This window comes from Tauraco erythrolophus, chromosome 2 (assembly GCF_009769465.1).
Source record: "Tauraco erythrolophus isolate bTauEry1 chromosome 2, bTauEry1.pri, whole genome shotgun sequence".
Classification (NCBI taxonomy): domain Eukaryota; kingdom Metazoa; phylum Chordata; class Aves; order Musophagiformes; family Musophagidae; genus Tauraco; species Tauraco erythrolophus.
Genome location: NC_141466.1, coordinates 23,436,310 through 23,459,968, shown reverse-complemented (window position 1 = coordinate 23,459,968; position 23,659 = coordinate 23,436,310).

Here is a 23,659-nt window from a genome sequence, read left to right as displayed (position 1 = left end):
CTTTCTCCTGCACCTGAATTCTGTGTCGTTCTTCTCTCTGTCCCCGAGACGGCAGCGACACCCTCCTAGCTTCTTGTGCACCCCCAGCCTACTCATTGGTGGGGTGGCATGAGAAGCAGAAAAGGCCTTGACTATGTACGAGCACTGCTCAGTAATAACTAAAACATCTGTGTGTTATCAACACTGTTTCCACTACAAATCCAAAACAGCCCCATACCAGCTGCTATGAAGAAAAATAACTTTATCCCAACCGTAACCAGCATAGATTATCATTTATATTTGTTCTTAGTTAGTAACTTACACTAGTTTCAAGTTTGCAGCTTTTTTCTATGTTAACAGTCCTTACCTCAATGGAAGTAATGCGTTGGAGAAAGAATCTTTCTAAGTTAAATGGTATGTTTACTTACCTGCTAATCTTTTCATACTTTTTAGCTTGGCCACTGCAGTACCACCAAAGTCGGTCATCCAGAAAAGAAACATATGAAGAACTGCAACAATTAAATCTTTTACCAGGTTCCTATGCTTAAGCTCAGTATTTATCCTCAGCCGTAAAATTTTCCTTTAATGGGCTAAAAAAAGATCTGGTCATAGCTATTTGTATTGTTTGGTTCAGAAACATTTTCTATTTGAAATCTGGCTTTCAGACAGCATTTTCCAGTAAGGAGTGGTTCTCAGACCTTCTCTGCTCTGAATATCAATGTAGAAATGTGGTTTGATTTTCCTCAGGGTATTATGTTTTGTCCTCCTTTTACAGCCTTATGAGCTCCACCAGTTATTTCTGGCAGGCTTCTGGATTCTTGTGTTCTTGAAACAGTTTTTGTTAAAAGCTTTGATACTCTCAGTTAATTGCTCTCCTCAAAATGTTTTGGTTTTTTTTTTTTTTACTGTGCTTTTTAATATCTAACTTGCTAGTTTGTTTTCTTCCCCCCACTTTTCTTTCCCCATAAACTATTGACTTAGAGTGAATATACTTTTATAATGCTATATTTTATTTACTCTTTCCAGATGATTTACTATAGCTTTGAGAAGATCACAACTATTACTGTTTCTGATTTTTGTTTTTTAATGGAACAAGCTTCCTAAGATCAGTTATGGTATACAGGAACAGAATATTATCAAGTAAATTTCTTAGATAGTGGCACAAATATTTATATGGGTTTTTTTCAGTAGCAAGTAATGTAGTGTGGTTTCTTATGTTCTGTATTAATTTACATTTGCCAATATGCATCTGTACTAAAGTTATTTTGAACACAACATGATTCATGTTCTTCCTTTCTTCTTGGCATCAAAATCTAGTGTAAGAAGTTATTCAGGATTAATTTTAAGATCTAAAAGATTTCTATTCCTTTCAGTTTGTTTAATATACCTTGCCTTATGTGCATGTGAGAGACGGGGGAAAAAAAAAGAGCAACGTTTTCATTTTCCGAATGTCAATAACAGCAATATCATCGTGTTTCACAATTATCATAAACTAAGAAAGTCTGACTAAATGAATGAAGAAAATTATAAAAGGATATGTAATGTATGTAAGAGGTCATCCTTTATAATAAATAGAGGAAATTTAAAAACAACAAATCAAACAAAACCACCTTGCATTAAAAACAAGAAAAAATTTATTCCTCTGAATTTATGTATCATGCAATCTATAAGAGAGGATAAAAAAAGGTATAAAGTCAGAGACTGTTTATTTTGGGTTTTATATTTTGAATGTTACAATTTAGAATTCTTATGGAATTTTCAAAAGAATAAAAGAAAAAAATTGCATATCATTCAAATCAAAGACACTTTATTAAGATACTTTTTATTATCAAAGATTCATGTATGCATAATATTGTTATTATAAAATGTATGGAGCAAGAGACATTATAATTAGGTTTTGATTAGTTTCATTTGACCTATGTATTCTGTTTTTTTCAGTATAGTTTTGATAGTCCTATTGTAATCATGGTTTCCAAAATGAGTTTTATGTGACTGAAGTCAAATACTAATACTTAAGACAGATTCTTTTTCAAAAATATACTGTACCTCAATTCCCTCCACGTACATATGTGATGTGATAATTATGATATGTTTATAGAGAAATAGTAATCAAAATTATCGACCAAATGTACGTGTCAAATTGAGACATTTTGTCTCTTTGTACTTGATTTTTAATATGAACTGACATTTACTGAGTTTAAAATTACTAAATACTAGCTCAGAGTTCCTGTGTTCCAAGTGGCTTCCAGTGATTTTACTGGTAGTTGTCTTTCTTGGCCAAAGATAAAATTATTTATATGATTTTTTTTTCTATATCAAACAGCCAAGATTCTAACTTCTAAAGACTTTAAAAGTATCTTTTTTCAAAGAATTTCAATAATGTTCTACAACTTGTATATACAAGTTATGAATTTCATAAATAAAAGAAAATTGTCTTAAAGAGTGTTTTGTAGGCATGTCTGTGAAAATTGACAGATTTTACACTATAGTCAATTTGTCACTGTATAGTGACTTACAGCAAAGCTAGGCTGTTTAGACCCATAACACAACACTTTGACATGAGATAATGACCCAGAGGTATACTAAAGTGTTCAGCAAGAAATACTTGGTGAAAGAATAACAGTTGTGAAACCTATTCAAATTGTAAAGTCTAAATTATAGCTGAGTCTCTGCAAAACAAAATGCTTCAGCCAGATCAGCTTTTTCCTGCATATTCAGTCTATCATGTTTGACTCATTTCTTTTAAAGCTGGCTTAGCTATGCTTCTCCTTCATATCTGCCTCATTTTCTAGGACGATATCTCATACTTACCTAGACTATTTTTGTTTTTCTGTCTCAAACCTTTTTTTTCTAGTCAGCTCTTGTTATTTTTATACCTTTTGACAGTCTTCATATTCAGCTCCCACTTTAACACTCTTCACTTACCCACATCCTACCTGCTGGTTTGGTTTCTCTTCTTTTCCTTCTCTGCTGGGTCATTCGTCTTTATCCAAGCTTAATGTATTCTTTCAAACCTCTCTAGCTCTCAGTCTCAATTTTTCCTCTTTTGTCTGTCTTAGATCCTGTATATGTATCATTCCACTTTGACACAGGTAATCTCTTAATGGATTTTGTTCTTACTGAATTATTTAGTCATATTTTCCTGCCTTTGGCAGTTTCAGTCTTTCTACAGGTCCTGACATTCCACATAAATAGAAGTATGCATATTCTGAAATCTTCCCTAAAAGGTCACCCCTTCCTTCTCTCATTACTATCTTATTTCCTCTTGCTCCAAATTCAGATTCTCTAAATTCATTCCAGACCAATTCTGTTCTACTAAAATATTTTTCTTACAAAATGAGAAAACAAACTGGTATTCTGAGTAATCCTTCGTTAACTTTGCATAACTTTAAATATTGTACAGAAATCTATGCTAATGTTTTATTTTTAATGTTATCCCTCTATTGCCTACAAGCAGTCTACATACTCCCTAGAAAAGAGATTAATATCTTGTTCTTCAAGACACTGTGTTTATTTTTTCTTCTTTTATTTCAAAATGCCGAGGTACAATACAACATGAAAGAAAATGTATTTCAGCTGAAGATATTTCTGAGATATTTCTAAGTGCCTATGTATTTGAAACTACAAAATACGTGTATATATACTTCATCTGCAATGTGAAGAAAAGATAAATTGTCTTTAGAAAAACAGGGAGATATGAAATGGCTGGGCAGCATACCATGTAGACTCGAATTGAGTGGTTATAGTTTCATATATTTTCAATAACATTTTTGTATGGGCGAATGGTTTCTGCATCCTTTTTCTATGCAAATTATTCATTTATTTCCAATCACTGCCCCTGCACAAAACTGTGTAGGAAAATTAATTATTTTTCTCCATTTGGTATTAATATCTACTCAAATGTCCTATGAAAAGTTGCACACTATTAAAAATCCAAGTGAAAAGAAAAGAAAAAAAAAAAGAAAAACTTGAGTCACAGAAGACTATTTGAGAACACTCCTTTTGCATTATTCTGCAGGAAAAAAAAATCACAAATACGCCTTTCTTGATGGTTTATTACCTCAAAGACAATGAGATATTCTGTTCTCAGGTACTTCAGTGGAAGTTCATTGAAAGTAACAGTATATTGATGAAGACAAGAGAATGTGTTCTGTGAAACTATCAGGAAATTTATTGCTATTTCTAACTGGATTTCAATGAAGCTGCCAAGAGTTTAAAGAAAAAAAAGAAAAGAGGAAAATATCACTAAAACATTTGCTTCTTTAGATAACAGTAGTTTTCTTTCTCTCGATTGTAAGCTTCTCAGGTCAAGGTATCAGTATGTTGAGAGCACTGGCTTTTTTCTGAGCACTTTGAAAATAATGATTATGCTCTAACGTATATAGCATTCTTATTTTTTTATTTATTCAAAACTGTCATCTTCAGGTGTTGCGTACTCACATTAATGAACAGTTGAATGTAGATGATACCCATTGGGTTCAATAATTCCTCTTTATATCTTTCATTCTAGAAACAATTCTAAATACTCACATATTAAGAACTTACCTTTCTGTGCTTCTTATTCATTAGTTTGTTCAGAAGTCAACTGCTTTCTCTTATTCTTCATCTCCTCCCTTGCCTGCACATTTTCAAATTTACAACATTTAGGTACACACTGAGTTCAGGGAAACTGGTGTTAACAAATACATTGATTTCCTGTTATGCTGGAGGAGACACATTGTTAGATTTCTCTCTGTAACTCCAATGAAAAGTAACATTACATAGCACATACTTCCTTTGTGGATTGGGTTCTTAAAAATGCAAGTGCTTATGTTTTAAGCAATCTTCTTCCGGCCTGATGACTTTTCTATCGTGGAAGAGCTAAAAATAGGAAAAGATTGGAGTGAGTGTACACACCTCAAGAACTCTGTATTTCTTGCAGTTTCTGAACAGAGTGAGGTTATTTTGACACACAAGTCATTGCAATAATTCACACAAATGTGCATCTCAAAATTTACATCCAACGCTCTTCATAGAAAATGAGCCTATGATAATCTCATATAACTTTCTAGAAAACAAAAGTCTACAATTCAAGCAAATTAAAAGAAGTAGGCTGTGACAGACTCTCAATCACGATGTACAAAAACTCAGCCATTAGAAATTAAAGGTTTTATGGTAAAGTTTACAAAATCTACTGATGGGATAGTGTCTTCTGTGGGAAGCAAGGACACATTGTTCAATGTTTAATTACAGCTGTTAAGATTATCTATTAGAAAAGGTAAAGATACTCATGTTGACAAAGACAGTCAGGAACTCATAAAAAATAATCTTAATGTCTACTATGTACTCATACACCTTCTTTTTTTTATCACAGTAGCCTTCATAAGGCTTAACAAAGAACTTAAGATTCATTTAGTGTAGCCCAAGTTTGGGAGTATTTATATGAACAATTATAACTTTCACTTATTTTTATCATTCTCTTGAGAGGGTGCTCAGCAAGCTCACTACCCTGGATTTCGGGAGAACAGACTTTAGACTCTTCGGGGATCTTCTTGGTAGAGTACGATGGGATGAAGCCCTGGAGGGAAGAGGGGCACAAGAAAGCTGGATAATATTCAAGGATCACGTCCCCCAAGCTGAGAAGCAATGCATCCCAACAAAGAAGTTGGATAGAAACACCAGGAGGCCTTAACAGATGAATAAGTTGATCCTGGACAGACTGAAACACAAAAGGAAAGCTTACAGAGGGTGGAAGAAAGGACAGGTAGTCTGGGAGGAACACAGAGAAATTGTCTGAGTAACCAGGGATCAGGTTAGGAAAGCTAAAGACCTGATAGAATTAAATTTGGCCAGGGACATCAAGGGCAACAAGAAAAACTTCTATAGGTACATCAGTGATAAAAGGAGGATTAGGGAAAATGTGGGCCTTCTCTGGAAGGAAACAGGAGACCTGGTTACCTGGGATATGGAGAAAGCTGAACTACTCAATGACTTTTTTACCTCAGCTTTCACTGGCAAGTGCTCTAGCCCCACTGTACATAGAATCATAGAATGGTTAGGGTTGGAAGGGACCTCAAAGATCATCTAGTTCCAATCCCCCTGCCATGGGCAGGGAAACCCTCCACTACACCAGGTTGCCCAAAGCCTCATCCAACCTGGCCTTAAATGCTTCCAGGGATGGGGCATCCACAACTTCTCTGGGCAACCTGTTCCGCTGCCTCACCACCCTCAGAGCGAAATTTTTTTTTCTTATATCCAATCTAAATCTATGTTCTTTCAGTTTAAATCCATTGCCCCTTGTCCTATCACTACATGCCCTTGTAAAAAGTCCCTCCTCAGCTTTCCTGCAGGCCCCATTTAAGTACTGGAAGGCTGCTATAAGATCACCCCGGAGCCTTCTCTTCTCCAGACTGAATAGCCCCAACTCTCTCAGCCTGTCTTCATAGCAGAGGTGCTCCAGCCCTCGGATGATATTTGTGGCCCTCCTCTGGACTCGCTCCAGCAGCTCCATGTCCTTCTTGTGTTGGAGACTCCAGAGCTGAATGCAGTATTCTTCTTTTATATATATATATATATGTATAGTATAGTATATACTATATATATATATATATTGTATAGTATGTCTTCTCAGAACTCAGATGTTCTCATCTTGTACTTATACTGACAATATAATCATTTACCTTTCTGATGTAGTCCTCACTAAGGTCATTCCTTTGGCATCTATTCTGGGCATACTACTCCTTCCATTCAGTCTTTTTTTCACAATAACACTGTGTAGCTGTCCTGATTTTAGCTGGGACAGAGTTAGCTCTTCCTTTTAGCAGCTAGAAGAGCTCCGTGTTTTGGTTTTACTCAGATGCTCCCTCTGAGAAGAATGTTGATAGCAAGCTGATGTTTGTAGTTGGCCAAGGACTTTTCAGTGTGCCATGTCCTGGCCGGAATGCAGAAGCATGACGGGATAAAGGGGGAGCATAGCCGGGACAAGGGGGCCACGATTCCCTTTGTGATTTGTGGTGGAACTTAAGATTGAGGTCAAACTGGCCAATTAGTATTCCATATCACGCAGCGTCATGCCCAGTATAAAGGTGAGGGTCAGCCGGAAAGAAGGGCTTTTGCGCTTTGGCTCTTTCTCCGCTTCTGCTCTTTTGCGCTTGCTGCACTTTTGCTCTATTGCCTTTTTTTCCCTCTCTCTTCCAGTACTCTCACTCTCGGAGTACTATCTCTATCTCCCCCTCTCTATTTCGAGGCCTCACGTTCATCTGGGATTGCAGCTTCGGGACGAGACGGGCTTCACATAAGAGGGGGTGGTGAGCATCTACACTGTGTATTAAATTATCTATTAAATTGTTCTTATGTCAACCTACGGGTTTCTCGTTTATCCTTTAATTCTCTCCCTCATCCCTGGGGCTGGGGGAGGGTGAGTGAACGACTGTGTGTGGGGGTTTGGTTGCTGGAGCGGCCTAACCCACGACAGTAGCTTACATTTATTCTTCTCTCCTTCTGTATTCTTTCCTTAGGTAATATTGTTCTTTGAAATGATGAAATTTGTCTTCTTCCTGATCTCTACTCCTTCACTTGTCTTCTAACTTTCTAACATTTTTGTTTTCCTTAATATCTACTAAAGTTTATCATAGCCTAACTGAGTTAACGCAACAGACTTTTTATTTTTCTTTCTTTTTTATATTCTTCTCTAACCCCTTGTTTTTTATTCTGATCCACAAACTCCTTTGCTGTATACTTTAGGAACATAGGTTTTGAATCCACCATTTCCTTTGTGTGTCTTCAATCAGAAACAATAACATCAAGAATCCACTGTTTCAGGAAATATAAGTCAAACACTATTCACAGTTTACAGCATGTAGCTATCTTGCAATCCTCACCAGTCTGCTGTCACATCAAACTATTCAACCTGAAACCTGATCTTCTTGATCCAGGCACACTTATCATAATACATGAATGAAATTTTCAACATTATTCTTCTCAGTCCCCTAGTCCACACATCCAAGTCTTGGTGGTGCTCATTCAAAGCAGTTTATCTCCACATAATTAAAACTGTTTGTTTAACAAAAGTGCAAAGTTCTGGGTTTTTGCTGACACACATCTCATCTAATCATCCACGAAAAAACTTCCAACACTAGTGGTGGCAATATTCCCATTCCTTTTTCTATAATGCTTTCCCTGAAACTCCTAATCTCTGCATAAAATCTCAGGTTCTTTTTCTTAGTTTAAACATCTTTCATAAGTCTTTCATTTTTATTCATCTGCTAATAGAGTTTACAAGATTATCTGCAGTTGTCTTTTTCTTCCTATGAGATAGCAAGATTCGTTTCCCTAAGCACTTCTATGTTCACTTATCTGCTTCATCCACCCTTATATATTAGCCTTCATTTATACAACACTGTCTTCTAGCAATTTTAGGAAAAATCTCTCTTTACGAGCTTTCAAGTACACTTTCCATTGTGGTATCTTTAGAAAACCAACCTGCAGTTCTGAATAAATAAGTAGTCAAAAAAGAGAATTATTTATAATGAATAATTTGTGATCATGTATAAATGTCAAGTTTCAGACAGACAGACAGAGTAATAACATACTTCCTAACGTTCCATACCTGTAATCCTTTTGTTATTCATTGTCAGTATTGACTTAAGATTTGGAATTGGATATCCTCTTATGTCTTTGGATAATATTGATTTAATCTGTAGTTTCAATGCAAAATTACAGCACTGAGACTGTTTTCATAATAATTCTATAGTCCTTTTCTGATTTTTCATTGGAGTAGAGGAAATGTGATTCTTTCAAAGGCATTTAAAAGAGATCACCAATCCAAACTGAATCATGATAGGCTTCTTTCTGTATTTCCACGAAATTTAAATTCTGAATATGAAGAATAGCTTTTGTCCTCAGTAAAAAGTACTCACAAAATCTGCTTGTATCTACCAATCTAGCCAATTACTCTTGCTTTCTAATATAATGTGAGCAGGTTGCAAATACGTCAGGCAACAGCTAACATTTTCTAGTAATAAGCTGGAAAATATGCAAATGCTGCAAAAATAAAATATAATTAATTGTGGGGCTTAAAAAATTATTTTATAGTATTATTTTACCATTAAGATAAGAAATTATTTAATTCTTTGGAAATTAAGTACCTTATTGAAATACTAACTCATTATAAATACAGTGCTAATTAATTCTGAGGTTTTATAAACTATGTAAAATTAATAACAAATGAGAATAAACCCTTACATCTGATCAGAAAAAGATCATCATGTGATAAATGTCAGTCACACTAATTTACTATCATCCCAGATTATATCTTTATATCTAATTTTAAATTATATGTCTTAATAGAACACTGTTGTGTTTTTTTTAATATATATATAACGTGTTTGCATCAACTATCGCTATCTGAGAAACATATTCATATAATGTACAAGTTCTAGTATATATAAACATTATTGAAATTTGAATCTATCCCACTAGAAGAAAAGTACTGTCTTTTTCACAGTGGATTAACAAATTTGTTGTAAGTACTGATTCTGGAACATATCCAATATCAATATCTGTAATAGTGCCAGGAGTTTCACTAAGAAGATCAAACAACCATAAAACTCTAGGGCATAGCAAAAAGGAGTAAGAGGTAGATAAAGTTCTTGTTAATACTTTAAAAGCTCAAGTAGAAATACACACATCTTCCAAAGCAGGGGATAGCTCTATAGATGTTAATACTAGCAAAATGTTGCTTTCTCAACCATAAATTATTATTGAATATAATAATTATTATTGTAGGCTATCCATTGAAAAAGGAGAGAACATTCTTATGTATTGACATGATAAATTTAAGTGAAGAGTTTGAAGCAAGGATCAGGAGTACAAGGTATCAAAGCCTGAGAGGTGAACAAATGCAAAATCATTTGAAAATGTTCTATTATATTGTCCTAGTTTTAGCTGGGACAGGTTTTTTTTTAACAGCCAGAAGAGCTCCGTGTTTTGGTTTTACTCAGAGGCTCACTCTGAGAAGAATGTTGATAGCAAGCTGATGTTTGTGGTTGGAAGTGAAACTCCAAGGACTTTTCAGTGTGCCGGAGTGCAGGAACACGGTGGGACTAGGGGGGCACGATTCCCCTTGTGATTTGTGGTGGAACTTAAGATTGAGGGCCAAACTGGCCAATTAGTATTCCATATCATGCAGCGTCATGCCCAGTATAAAAGCGAGGGTCAGCCGGGAAGAAGGGCTTTTGCGCTTTGGCTCTTTTGCATTTTTGCTCTTTTGCGCTTGCTGCGCTGTTGCTCTGCTGTTTTTCTTTCTTTTTTCTCTCTCTCTCTCTCTCTCTCTGCCCCTCTCTATTTCGGGGCCTCGCGTTCGTCCGGGATTGCGGCTTTTGGACGAGACGGGCTTCGCATACGAGGGGATGGTGAGCACTACACTGTATTAAATCATCTGTATTAAATCATTCTTATCTCAACCCACGGGTTTCCCGTTTATCCTTTAATTCTCTCCCTCATTCCTGGGGGTGGGGGAGGGGGAGTGACCAGCTGTGTGTGTGGGGGGAAGTTTTCAACCTAACCCACGACATACATAGAAAAGGCAAAGTCTCAGCCTATGACAACAGAAAAGGGAAGAGGTACATTTATAAAATATTCAAATTGCCATGATTTGATGAGTTTCATGCAAAACTATTTAAAGCAATGAAATCTTAGAGTTACTATTGGCTAAGTTTGAGAGCTCACATATGGAAGACACATCAAGATTTTGCATGATTTGAGGAAAATAAATTCAATGTTTATAGTTCAACGAGGAGGAAAAAAGAAGCAAAGTTAGCAATAGATCAGTAACATGGATTTAACATCAGTACATTTGACTTCCTTCTACGGAGAATTTAACAGCTGAAATTGGACAAATGAACTAAAAATAGAATGAAATCCAATAGTGACAAGTATTCAAATCTGTACTTAAAATGGACTAATCATCTGCATATATATGGCATAAGCAGTAATAACTGAGCAGGTAGAAGATTAGCAGGAAAAGGATCTAAAGGAAGCATCCGTGAAATATTTTTGTAGAACTTCTCCTGCTCATTATCAGCGAAGCTGCATCTGAATCTGTTTAAAACCCTGAACTTCACAAAAGTTGTGAACTCTGTGAAAAGCATTCAGAAAAACAAAACAAAACAAAACAAAACAACATCGATATGTAGGTTAGGAAGGTAATTAGAATGCATGAGAAGCATATCAGAAAAGCTTGTAAGGCAACTGTAGTGATCCTGACTGGAAGAGCATTGTACATCAAGCAGTTGGTGATCCACACAGCAGTCAACTGGACTACACCCATGTCTGTGCTGTCCTGCATGTCCAGCATGGTCTTCAGGCTAGGCTGTGCTGCACAAATCCCTGCAGCCAAGGGATTTGTACAGCACTTGCTCAGTAGCCTCAGTGTAGCAGAGGTACCTGAGGGTAGCTCCTACTTGGTACCAGTGATTATGCCACCTGCATGGCCTCACCTTTAACTAAAAATGCAGCAAGAAATTCTTATGCAAACATAATTTCTGTTTGACTAGAAATGATGGATAGAATTGTTTCCATGTAAGAAAATCTTATTACAGCTCTAATGACTGAAATTGAAGAATCTCTTCTGTGGATGAGGTCTACCCAGCGTACTACCCACGCATAAGAGGTCCACTTGATGTTATGGCTCCCAGGGTTCCCATCATCTAAAAGGATGTAAGATTAACTATAGGATTTTCTCCTTACAGTGTTAGCTCTAATAAATAACATTTTTTAAAACACCTTATAGAGTGTCTTTCTTACTGGCATCAGAAAGGACCAGCACTTCCTGGTGCAAAACAGCAAGTAAACAAGGAAGAAAGGAGAAACAAAAGAGTCAAAAAAACACTTGCCAGATGCCATCTTGCATTAAGCAGATGCAAATTTTTTTGTTATTGTTCTTTCCTCACCTGTGTTTTTTCTAACACTCGCTTTGTTGTCTGCCATAATTGATGCAAATAGAAATGTGTATTTATATTTATCATAACTTGATTCAAGCTAAGGGTACTTTCAAAATGAATGAGTTTTCTTCCCCCAAGGTTATAGTAAGTCCATGAAGTGGAGAACTAGGACCATTTTAAAGGTTTCTCAGCTCTCCAATGCGTTCCTTAGAAAAACCAACAAAATGTTATTCCACAGATAGCGTTGCATAAATAGGTTTGATAACCAGTAAAATCAAGCAGCAGAGGAGGAAGAAATGTCATCCAATTAATAGGAAGTAACTAGTGTAAACTTCGACTCAATGCAAGGTAGCGAGGAGCTCACCAGAACTGTATGCATACCTGGGGTGTTTGACACATGCTCTTTGGAGATCCTTACTCATAAACTTGACAAACAGGAGTCTGAAAGCATACAAAAAAGAAGAGTACAGCGTATGACCTCCCGTACTGGGAGACAGACATGAACACTTTCTAAAGCCCTTTCCAGCCTGAAGATGAATTCTGTGAAGGATAGTCTTATGTATCTTATTTAAAGCACAGCTAGAAAAAAAAGATTTTTTTTGTCTGCATTTGTCTACAGTGTATCTATAGCTGCTTTAATTGTATTGCCTATGACTGGATTCTTACAAATACATTCTTTTACTCTAGATTTTCTCTGATGTAAAGAATAAAGAGTTCAAAGTGACATCTGAAAAACAAGCTGTGCTGTTCTTCTGACAATGTATATTCTGATTTATTCTGAGTAATCTTAAGAGTTACCAGTAATCTAAAATAATTTTCACGGGCACCTGCAGAGTAGCAGGGTGTTTCTCTACTAAACTGCACAAGCAACATAGAATCATAGAATCATAGAATCGTTAGGGCTGGAAGGGACCTTCAAAGGCCATCTAGTCCAACCCCCTGCAAGGAACAGGGATATCTCCAACTAGATCAGGTTGCTCAGGGCCTCGTCCAACCTGGCCTTGAACGTCTCCAGGGATGAAGCATCCACCACCTCTCTGGGCAACCTGTTCCAGTGTTCTACAACTCTCATGGTAAAAAATTTTTTCCTAATATCCAACCTGAATCTACCTCCCTCTATTTTAAAACCATTACCCCTTGTCCTATCACAACAGGCCCTCCTGAACAGCCTCTCCCCATCTTTCTTGTAGGTCCCCTTGAGGTACTGGAAGACTGCTATAAGGTCACCCCGGAGCCTCCTCTTCTCCAGGCTGAACAGAATCTTATAGTTCTCACAATAGGGTCAGTGAGGGAAAGATATTTTTAATGACTGACACTAACAATAAATATTTGATAAAACAGAAAATTTGAGGTGAACTCCCAGAGAAGATTCTCCTGTTATGTTTTTCTATTAATTTCAAAATATATCTAAACGCTCATGAAAAAAGATGTTTTCATTATTTATCCACTTCTGTATGGAAAGCTGACAAGTTTTTTTTTTTTAAAAAAAAAACAACAAAAAAAACATAGAATCATAGAATCATAGAATGGTTAGGGTTGGAAGGGACCTCAAAGATCATCTAGTTCCAACCCCCATGCCATGGGCAGGGAAATCCTCCACTACACCAGGTTGCCCAAAGCCTCATCCAACCTGGCCTTGAACACTTCCAGGCATGGGGCATCCACAGCTTCTCTGGGCAACCTGTTCCACTGCCTCGCCACTCTCAGAGTGAAAAATTTCTTTCTTATATCTAATCGAAATGTGCCCTCTTTCAGTTTAAATCCATTGCCCCTTGTCCTATCACTACACGCCCTTGTAGAAAGTCCCTCTCCAGCTTTCCTGTAGGCCCCCTTTAGGTACTGGAAGGCTGTGATAAGATCACCCTGGAGCCTTCTCTTCTCCAGGCTGAACAGCCCCAACTCTCTCAGCCTGTCTTCATAGCAGAGGTGCTCCAGCCCTTGAATTGTCTTCGTGGCCCTCCTCTGAACTCGTTCCAGCAGCTCCATGTCCTTCTTATGTTGGGGACTCCAGAGCTGAACACAGTATTCTAGGTGGGGTCTCATAAGAGCTGAGTAGAGGGGCAGAATCACTTCCCTCGACCTGCTGGCCACACTTCTTTGAATGCAGCCCAGGACACGATTTGCTTTCTGGGCTGCCAGCGCACATTGCCGGCTCATGTTGAGCTTCTCATCCACCAGCACTCCCAAGTCCTTTTCCTCAGGGCTGCTCTCAATCCATTCTCTGCCCAGCCTGTACTTGTGCTTGAGATTGCCCCGACCCATGTGCTGGACCTTGCACTTGGCCTTGTTGAACTTCATGAGGTTCTCACAGGCCCACCTCTCCAGCCTGTCAAGGTCCCTCTGGATGGCATCCCTTCCCTCCAGCGTGTCCACAACACCACACAACTTGGTGTCATCTGCAAATTTGCTGAGGGTGCACTCGATCCCATTGTCCATGTCTCCAACAAAAATGTTAAATACCACTGGTCCCAGCACTGACCCCTGAGGAACACCACTCATCACAGGCCTCCACTTGGACATTGAACCGTTGACCACAACTCTTTGAGAGCGACCATCCAGCCAATTCCTTATCCACTGAGTGGTCCATCCATCAAAACCATGTCTTTCCAGTTTAGAGATAAGGATGTCGTGTGGGACAGTAAACAAACATAAACAAAACGTCCACAAATCTCCTGTCATTGGTATCTATAAAGAAACTGCCTTAATTTTCTTTGCTGAGCTTGGTTTATATGTGGAATTGTTCTCATTTTCCTTTTGCAAAACATTCTTTCCCCTCCTAAGGGAAATCTAATAGAATCTAGTTAAGAAGTTATTTTCCCTTTGGATGTTCTCAATTTGTTTTCAATGGAGCAGGAAGAGAACGGAATTTTTCCCTGTTGCTGTATGTTAACAAGAATTTGCTTCTTTACATATGCTGTCATTGTTATCATTTCACCTTTAAAGTGACTGCTGTTCAGAGAGCACTTACACTGTGCAGAACTCTCCACATCTGCTATGCACAAATATAAAAAGCTTTTGTGACCATGTCCTTCCTTCTGTCCTTTCTAAGCCTGCTGTTTCTGTAGTAGATCTTACTGATACTGAACCGAGTAGAGTTGCCTCTCAACTCTTTAGGTCAGGATGCCTTAAAGTAATAAATATTTTTGTATTATAAAGATGTATTGTATTTGTGAAGAGCTGACTGTGGAAGTACACAATGTTTGCACCTTAAAGAATTTCTGTTGTGTTAATACTGATTTCTGCTAAAGCTTCCAGGAAGATAGATTTTTTTAGAATTTTTTTTCTCCAGTATTATATCAAAATTTGAGAAGGTGTTTGTTTGATGACTTGCCTGTATACTGCAATCTTAGGCTTGATCTTTAGCTCTATTTTATGTCTTGTATATCTAATTTCATTTCTTTTGATCCTTCTTTCTTCCTCTTCGCTGATATTTTCTTTGTTCTTTTGCTTCCCTCATCCTTGTGCTTTGGTCTTCTAAGACTCATTCACCTTCATTTTCATTAATCCCTGCTTATGCCGCCACCTATATCTTTGTTGTCATAGTTCTGATTCCTGTCTATTGGTTATCTTTTTATCTGGCTATCTGATTTTGTTTAGCTTTTAGTCTTTTAAATTCTCCCCATTGCTTGAGTCTCTTTTAATCTTCCCTTAATATTGCTTCTTGTTGTACCTCTTGATCTTTCAGAAAGGAGTGACAAAGCTGACAGGGACTATCACTTATTAAATTTAAATTTAAACAAAAAATAAGTAGTCACTTTTTTTCTGCTGAGATATGTAAAGTATGTGACCAGAATTAAAAGATGTGTAGCATAGGAGTAGAGCTTTGTTTCTGCATTCAGAGATTTCAATGGAGGCTTGTGGCTACTCAGAATCAGTGAGAGGTAAACTTTTTGACCATGCATGACCTCATTTCTGCTTACCAATTAATCTGAGGGGGTTTATGCATATCTGAGCTATTCATACATTTCTGATGGAGGATTTAGTTTGAGTGCAGAGGTGCTACCCTAAAAGATTTGGTGAATTATTAATGCCTATTGCCCCATGGAAAAGACAGGCTTCAAACAGGGCTGCTGCTTTCCTAAATCGCTTGATATTCTCTAAGTGGATGAACCTAACATATATGCAAATGTCATACATGAAGAAATGACAAAGAAATTAAACATGTATTAGAGATTATATTCCACATTTTAATGTAGATGTAAGAATAAAAAATAAGGAGAAGCATTAAACCAGACTTTTAGAATATCTCAAATCCTACTTAGATTTCCGTAGTGTTTCTATTGTATGTTTGTGTACCCAGATTAAATGGCTTCCTGATGTAGCGATATAAAATGTTTTACATCAGAAATCTTGTCTGCTCATTTTTTTCTACTTTTTTACACGTGTGTATATGAGTATATGTGTAAAAACACATTTATGTTTCCATAATCCAATTAGGACCATAAATAGCATTCATACATAGCATAGAAATGCATACATACATAAAAATGCTAAGATATATATACACTTTTATTTATTTAGATTGAAATTGCTGTTTAAATTTTCTTTTGAAATTCCAAAAGGATAAGAGAGACAATTTATTCAGCAGATTGATTAAGGTCACGTTACTCTTGGCAATGTATGATTCATTTTTTATTCTTTTGTCAGATAATATCCCCATCTATCCAAGAGATTACTGTATTTAAAATTATAAATGAATTTTTCAGGCTTGCAAGTTCAAGAATTTGCAAGTACATGGAACCAATGTTTAAGTACATAAAATTGGCAAATGAATGGAAAAAAAGGCTTATATTTTTAGCTTCAGTTTTCCTTAAAACAGGTTGTTTGTTTGTTTGTTTTTTTTATTTGCTTACAAGGTATATTAGATAGCATTGGGAGAAAAAATAAGGTAGCATCATTTTTGCTAACAAAATTTTGTGTTGATACTAATGTTTGGTAATCTTTCTGCTCTTCACAATTCATGTTCTTCAGGAAGCAAAATTTAGAAGTTATCCCAAAGACGACCATTTACAAGGCATTTGATGTGTGACCCATCTTCTCCAGAAGCAAACAGGCTTTATCTGGTCTTATTGTGGCATTTGACAGATACCGTATTAATAGTTTGCCCATTTATACAGCAGGAGGACTTCAATATCTAAGGAAAGAGGAAGAACTTTAGATTGTCTCTACCATGCTGAACTTTTTATATGTATAAGATACCTCTTCTCCAATTTTGAGATGAATTCTCAAATTTGCAGGCTCATATTCAGTAGTATTGTGGGATTTTGTTGTTGTTGTTTTACCTTGTTGTGATAATTTGATGTGTGTGGGGGTGTTCTGGTGGCAGGGGAGGGGATTTGCTCCCTGTGCCACCAGATCTGAGTCCCATCCCCCCTCGGGGGGTTGAGCCAAATTGGTGCCTCTGCGAATTGCCCTATTTAAGTTGGGACAAAGGAGAGGGAAAGGGCTGTTTGCTCAGGAGCGAGGAGAGAGCAGGGGGGCGCTGCCCTCGCTCCCGGCTCCCGGCCGGGCGGCTGCCCGGGCCCGGACCGGCGCCATGTGCTCAAGATGGCGCCGGGGGAGCCGCATGGGGGACTCGTTAAGCGCCCCACTCCCGGGGTGCCCGCCGGGCCGAGCTCCCCTAGAGAGGATTAATATCTAAGGGAAAACAACCACAACGACCGGGTCAGCCAAGATGGAGCAGGAGGAGGTGTGCTGGAGCTGAGGCTTCCCTTGCAAATCGGTGTGAGATGGCAGGCGGCCCCCCTGCAGCCAGGGTGTACTCGGCGGAGCAGAGACCCACTTGTGGCCCGTGGAGAAACCCACGTCGGGAAGGAGATGCCTGAGCCCAGGAGAGGTCGTGGAGCAGGGGATGCGCGACCAGGTACTGTTAATAATGGGGCATGGAATGCACAACGAGGTCGTGGAGGCATCTGGAATCTGTGGGACGACCCACGCCGACGCGAGTGGCAGCAGCTCCCTAAGAGGCCGAGACTGGTAAAGCCCGAACTGGTACAATCCATGGGGAAGGATTGCAATCCTGCGGGCAGGACTCATGTTGGAAAAGTTTGGGGACTTTTTTTCTTCACGAGTAGGGGATCCACCGAAGCAAGGGAAAAATGGTGTAAAGACTCCTCCTCCTTTAAGAAAGGAGCGGCAGTTAACAACATGGATGAACTGACCTGCACTCCCCATTCCCTGTCCCCCTGCGCCGCCGGGGGGGAGGTTGAGCCAGGAACGAAAGGAAACAGGGTGGGGAGGTGTTGTTTTACAATCTGGCCTTGTTTTCTCTTTTCTCCTCTCAAGTAACCGGTTTTCGTTCCCTTGTGTCTCCTGTTTAGTAACTGTTAATAAATTGTTTTGTTCTAAGAAGAAAACCTGAGTCATGTTTTGCCCGGGACCATGGTTGGTGGGTGCTCCCTCTCGGTTCTTGTCTCGAACCTCAGTGCAAAAACCACGACACTTGTTTTGTGAAGTTCTGTTTGGTTTTGTTTGCTTGTTTGTTTTCCTTTTATATTTTTAGAAGAAAATGTTTAATTCTAATAAAGGAAAGAGACCATGCTCTGAGATCAACAAATAACATGTCAGTCCATATATTCATACATCTGAACTCTGTTCCACTTATTTAGACAGTGTATTGGGCACAATATCTGGCAACTGTTTGGCACAAGTACAAATCAAGTCTGAAAGTGTGATAATGATCATACACTGAGCCAATACTTCTGAATCAGTGCTCCAGATCATTCTCCGCCCTCATTTAATTTATTTAAATAATATAGGTTTTAAAAATCAACAACAGGTCAGTCTTTGATAGGCACTTGTTCTCAAATATTTTATGCTTTGTTTAGTGCTGCCATTTGCATGAAAGAGTTCCCTGTAAGAATCCCACAGTTCTCCCTCAGAGATTAAAAAAAAAATCATCCTTAGAAATGCTGCAGAAATAAAATAAGTTAAAAATATCAATATAGAGATCTAGAAACTCCTGTTATATAAATATGTATGTTTGATTAACTTATACACATATATATACTATGAATATATATAAGCTTACATTTCAAACAGATATCTGTACTTCCTGGGATCCCTCCTTACTTTCAGGTCATACCATATTTTCAAACATCCCAGACATAAATTTATCCCACAGAAAACTGTGTGCCAGTCTTCAGTCTATTCTAAAGGGTGCAGCTCATAAACAGAAATCTCTAAACTCAGAAAATGGTGCAATGTTGAATAAAAAACACATTCCCCCTCTTCTCTATGGCTGTTAGCTACACCTATGCTTTCTCTAAAGTCCTCATGGACCACCACTCACAGAATATTTCATCGCTTCAGGGTCCCATTCTAGCCTATTAAGAAAACACATATATTTTTAAAATTAAACATACTTTAACTCTTCCTTCCTCCTTATTGTTGCTATGTGAGTAGTTCAAGAACATCTTAAAACTTTTTCCAGCATCTTTTTCTAATTGGCTTTTCCTTGGTTGGAAGAGACCTGATATCGGTACTTCTGAGAGATAAAAGTAAATGTGAAACCTCTAACAGATCCTTCATTTTTTAATTTTTTTTTTTAATACTGCATGCCACAGTCCTGCTGAGAAGCATTTATAAATTCTGATTAAATCCAGCTATTCACAGTTATCAATGATCTGCTTCTGTTCCTGAGGAACTTCCTCCCTTGTTCTCAATCTTTCTTCACAGGGATCCTGAGCCAATCTAGTTTATTTAATTGCTGTTTCTCTGCACACCTAAGGATAGCACTGCAGGAAAACAGTAGGTGAACAGCTCAGCATTGACTTACAGTTTTAGTGAAGGTGATGGCATGACGGATTAAAGCATTACTGCATATGGCACACTGACAGACAGAAAGAGAGGGATGGGTGTGAGAAAAGTCCTCATCTACTTCATTGTATTCTGAAGTGTGCCTTGGATGAAGAGTGGGTAGGGATATGACTTCCACTCACTGCTTTTTCTGGCATTTATAAAGTTTGTGGAAATTAAACTTGCTCTGAAAATATAACCTTTAATTCACAAGCAAGTGCAGTTCTGAGGAAACCTGAAATATTAAGCACTTAGGTTGAAATTCTAATTGCTTTTCTCACATTAATAAATAATCTAGTCATTCAAGTAATAATATATTCTCCTTGCCTAAATATTTCAAGGCATCTGGTTTACCCCTAATTAAATAAAAAGCTGTGTTTTTTTAGACTTAAACATAGGTTTGCATGTCACTCTATTTTTTACTTGTACAAGAACTTCATTTGCAGCTACAATGGTTCAGTTGTACGGTCAGCAACTACATTAAAAAAGTATTCACAAGCACTTCACACAGTTATTAAAAAGCAAAAGAAGTTGATATCTCAAATGTATTTAAACACTAGTTTTATAAAACCAAGCGATGGGAAAAGAGTTAAAGGGAGAAAAAACATATGATGAGGGTATCTGAATCAAAAGGAGCATCCATGTGGTCCTGATTTGCTATGTTGAGTTGTCCTACTGAAGTCAGAAACTTCACGTATGCTAAGACATAGTTACATTAAGACTAAAAATCTTAATTAGCACTGTAAGTGTTGCAAGGAGACACCAGGCTGTGACTTAATTGGTACTTGGGAAGCAGGGTGTCGTGGTTTTAGGCTGATACAGCAACTAAAACTCACACAGTCTCTCCTTCTCCAGTAAAGTAGAGAGGAGGGAAAAGAAAATAAAAAATAATAAAGGGACTGAGGGTTGAGACAAGAACAGAGGGAGCACCCACCAACCACAGTCCCAGGCAAAAACAGACTGGACTTTTCTTAAAACAAAACAGTTTATTAATGGTTACTTAAAAGGACAAAGGGAAATAAAACCGTTTACTTGAGAGGATAGAAACAAACAAAGCCAGATCTTAAAACCGACACCTTCCCCCCCTTTCCTTTTCCTCCCGGCTCTACCTCCTCCCCCCAGCAGCACAGGGGGCAGGGACTGGGGGAGTGCAGGTCAGTTCATTCTGTGCTGTTACTGCTGCTGCTTTCTTAAAGGAGGAGGAGTCCTTACACCCTTTTCCCCTGCTCCAGTGGATCCCCTACCCACGAGGAAAAATCCACAAACTTCTCCAGCATGAGTCCAGCCCACAGGAAGCAATCCTTCCCCACAGATTGCCCCAGCGTGAGCTTTACCACAGTCTCGGATACTTAGGGAGTTGTAGCCACTCGCTCCGGCGTGGGTCGTCATGCAGACTCCAGATGCCTCTCTACCTCGTTGTGTGTCCCAACACGACCATCCTCAGGCTCAGGCATCTTCTCTCCACGGGCTGCGAGTGGGTCTCTACTCCACCGAGGCCGTCCTGGTTGCAGGGGGGCCGCCTGCTATCTCACCACCAGCTGCAGGGGAAACTCAGCTTCGGCACACCTCCTCCCGCTCCATCCTCACTGACCTGCTGTCGATGCAGCTGTTTCTCTCAGATCTCAGTCCTCTCCAGGTGAACTCAGCCCAGTGGGCACCCCGGGAGTGGGGTGCTCCCCGAGTTCCCCAGCCGGCTCCACTGCCGCCATTCTCCGTGGGCGGCGCCGGCCCAACGCAGGCAGCTGCCCGGCTGGGAGCCAGGGAGCGGGGGCAGTGCCCTCCTCCCTTCTCTCCTTGCTCCTGGGCAAAGCACCTTTTCCGGTTCCTTTGTCCCGACATAAATAGGGCAATTCGCAGAGGCACCCTATTGGCTCAACCCCGAGGGGGATGGCAGTCTGATCTGGTGGCCAGAACCAAGTCTAACCCAGTTCCAAAACCGGGGAGGTCACAGGGAGCAAAGCCCCTCTCCTGCCACCAGAATCCCCATCCCCTCCACATCAAACCATGACACAGGGTAACACAAAGTTGGGCATTTGGGTTTAAGAGATGAAAGAAAGATCAGAAAAATGTCAGTTTTCAAAACATAGTGTGTAAGACTGTTTGTACTTTCTTGTACATGTAGATGAGATAAAAGAGGGGAAAGGGGACAGCCTCTCAGAGACATCAACAACATTGTCCCTTGGCGTAAATTCATGAGGTCGCCTATAACATCCATTTGGCCAGAAAACACAGAAGGGCAGGCCCATGTGGTTAGTAAGAAATAACCTTCCAGAGACCGAAGTAGCCCAGCTGCCAAAGTAAACCTGGCTTAGCATCTTGCTTCTGTGGCACTCAGTGACTCCACACCCTCTGAGTCCACCTGCAGACATTTTTTTTCCATCAGTCTGATGTTTATGTAGCCTAATCATGAAGCTTCCATGTAGGCAGTGGATCTGGCAGGTAGATCACTTAAAATAAATGTAAGTGCAGTTAAAGTAACTTATGCTTAAACACCTACTGGTAGTTTCCAGAGCATTGAAATCCTCTTTGTTTTGCGGACTTGGAACTGCCTTTAGTCAGCTGATAAATTTCAGTATTTCTTTGCTGATTTCAGTAAATTTTTCATGCGGTATGTGTTCTTATAATTTCATGTGCTGCAAATTAAAGACATATTCACAACACATCTTCTTTGCAGACAAATTAATTATTATCTGTTTTATCATTGGGATAATTATGATGAATGCATAGATGATGTGCCTTTTTCTATTCATTCTTACAAAACAGTAATTAAGTTAAGAATCCCATCTAATTTTAAAAAGAATAAGACACAAATGTAATATATTAGACGGTAAGGATATCTCAGAGATAAAGACAGTAAATCTTGATAACTTAATCATATGCAAAATTTTAAAACTTTTAAAATATATAACACATGGAGTGGGAAAGAGGATCTAATATTCTTATTAGTGACAGTGGAAAGGAACAATGTACTACTTGACAATTTCCTTGAGTGGTTTCTTACATGAAGAAAGTGTGCTTAATTGAAGCTGTCAGATTTGATATAGGGAAAAATAACAGTCATGTTCTTTGAGTTGAAATAAATCTGGAGAAAATACTTAAAGATGCAGGCCTGAGCTCTTTACAACAAAAATTGCACAGCAGAACAAGGAAGTTGAAATCCAGAAGTTACAGAGGAAGCTTGTTCAGAATATTAAGCATAGTAACACAGAGTAAAAGATTTTTCATTTCTCACTAGAAGTAGAAGACAACCTATGAGGAAATGTATAGCTTAATTATTTTTACAACAAATATATATATTTATTAAAAATATGCAAAAATTATTTTCTTTTTCTATGAAGACCTCATAAGGTGTAAACATATTAATAAATTTAAGTAATAAAACAGTTTAAAGACAGTGATCTAGTCCCTAAACAACAAAATAATTTCACAGCACTTATGCCGATATATACCTTATGAATAGCAGATGTGTTAGATTTAAACAGAAGTTTAAATTGAAGTTAATTTTGGATGAAGAAGAATCTGCACTCTGAAGATGTGCATGAAGATGTGGATGAAGAAGAGTCTTCACTAAACTATTATTCTTAATAATATAAAATGTTGGTAGACTCACATTGAGCATTATCTAGATGTGGAGTTATGGTACCAAAAACTTTGAGCCTATTCCTGGCAAATTTTTTCCAGGAACGTCTCTATGGAAATCTCTGTAGTAGCACCCTAGGATCCATGCGCTGATTGGCAAAACTGAGCTGAGAACTGCTGAAACACCAGTTCACCGCCTTAGATCTGTCTGATGAATTTGTTCTGTAAGTAGGGACTAAAAGGTTCCAAAACCAATCTACTTTGTAGTTATGAACATTACTCTGGTCTAGGATGGACTGGAGAGTGGGCTGCTATACTGCTGATAATGCTAGCTTTTTGAGGTTTTGCTTGTCTGGAGGAAAAAGCCACATGAGAGGTTTTTA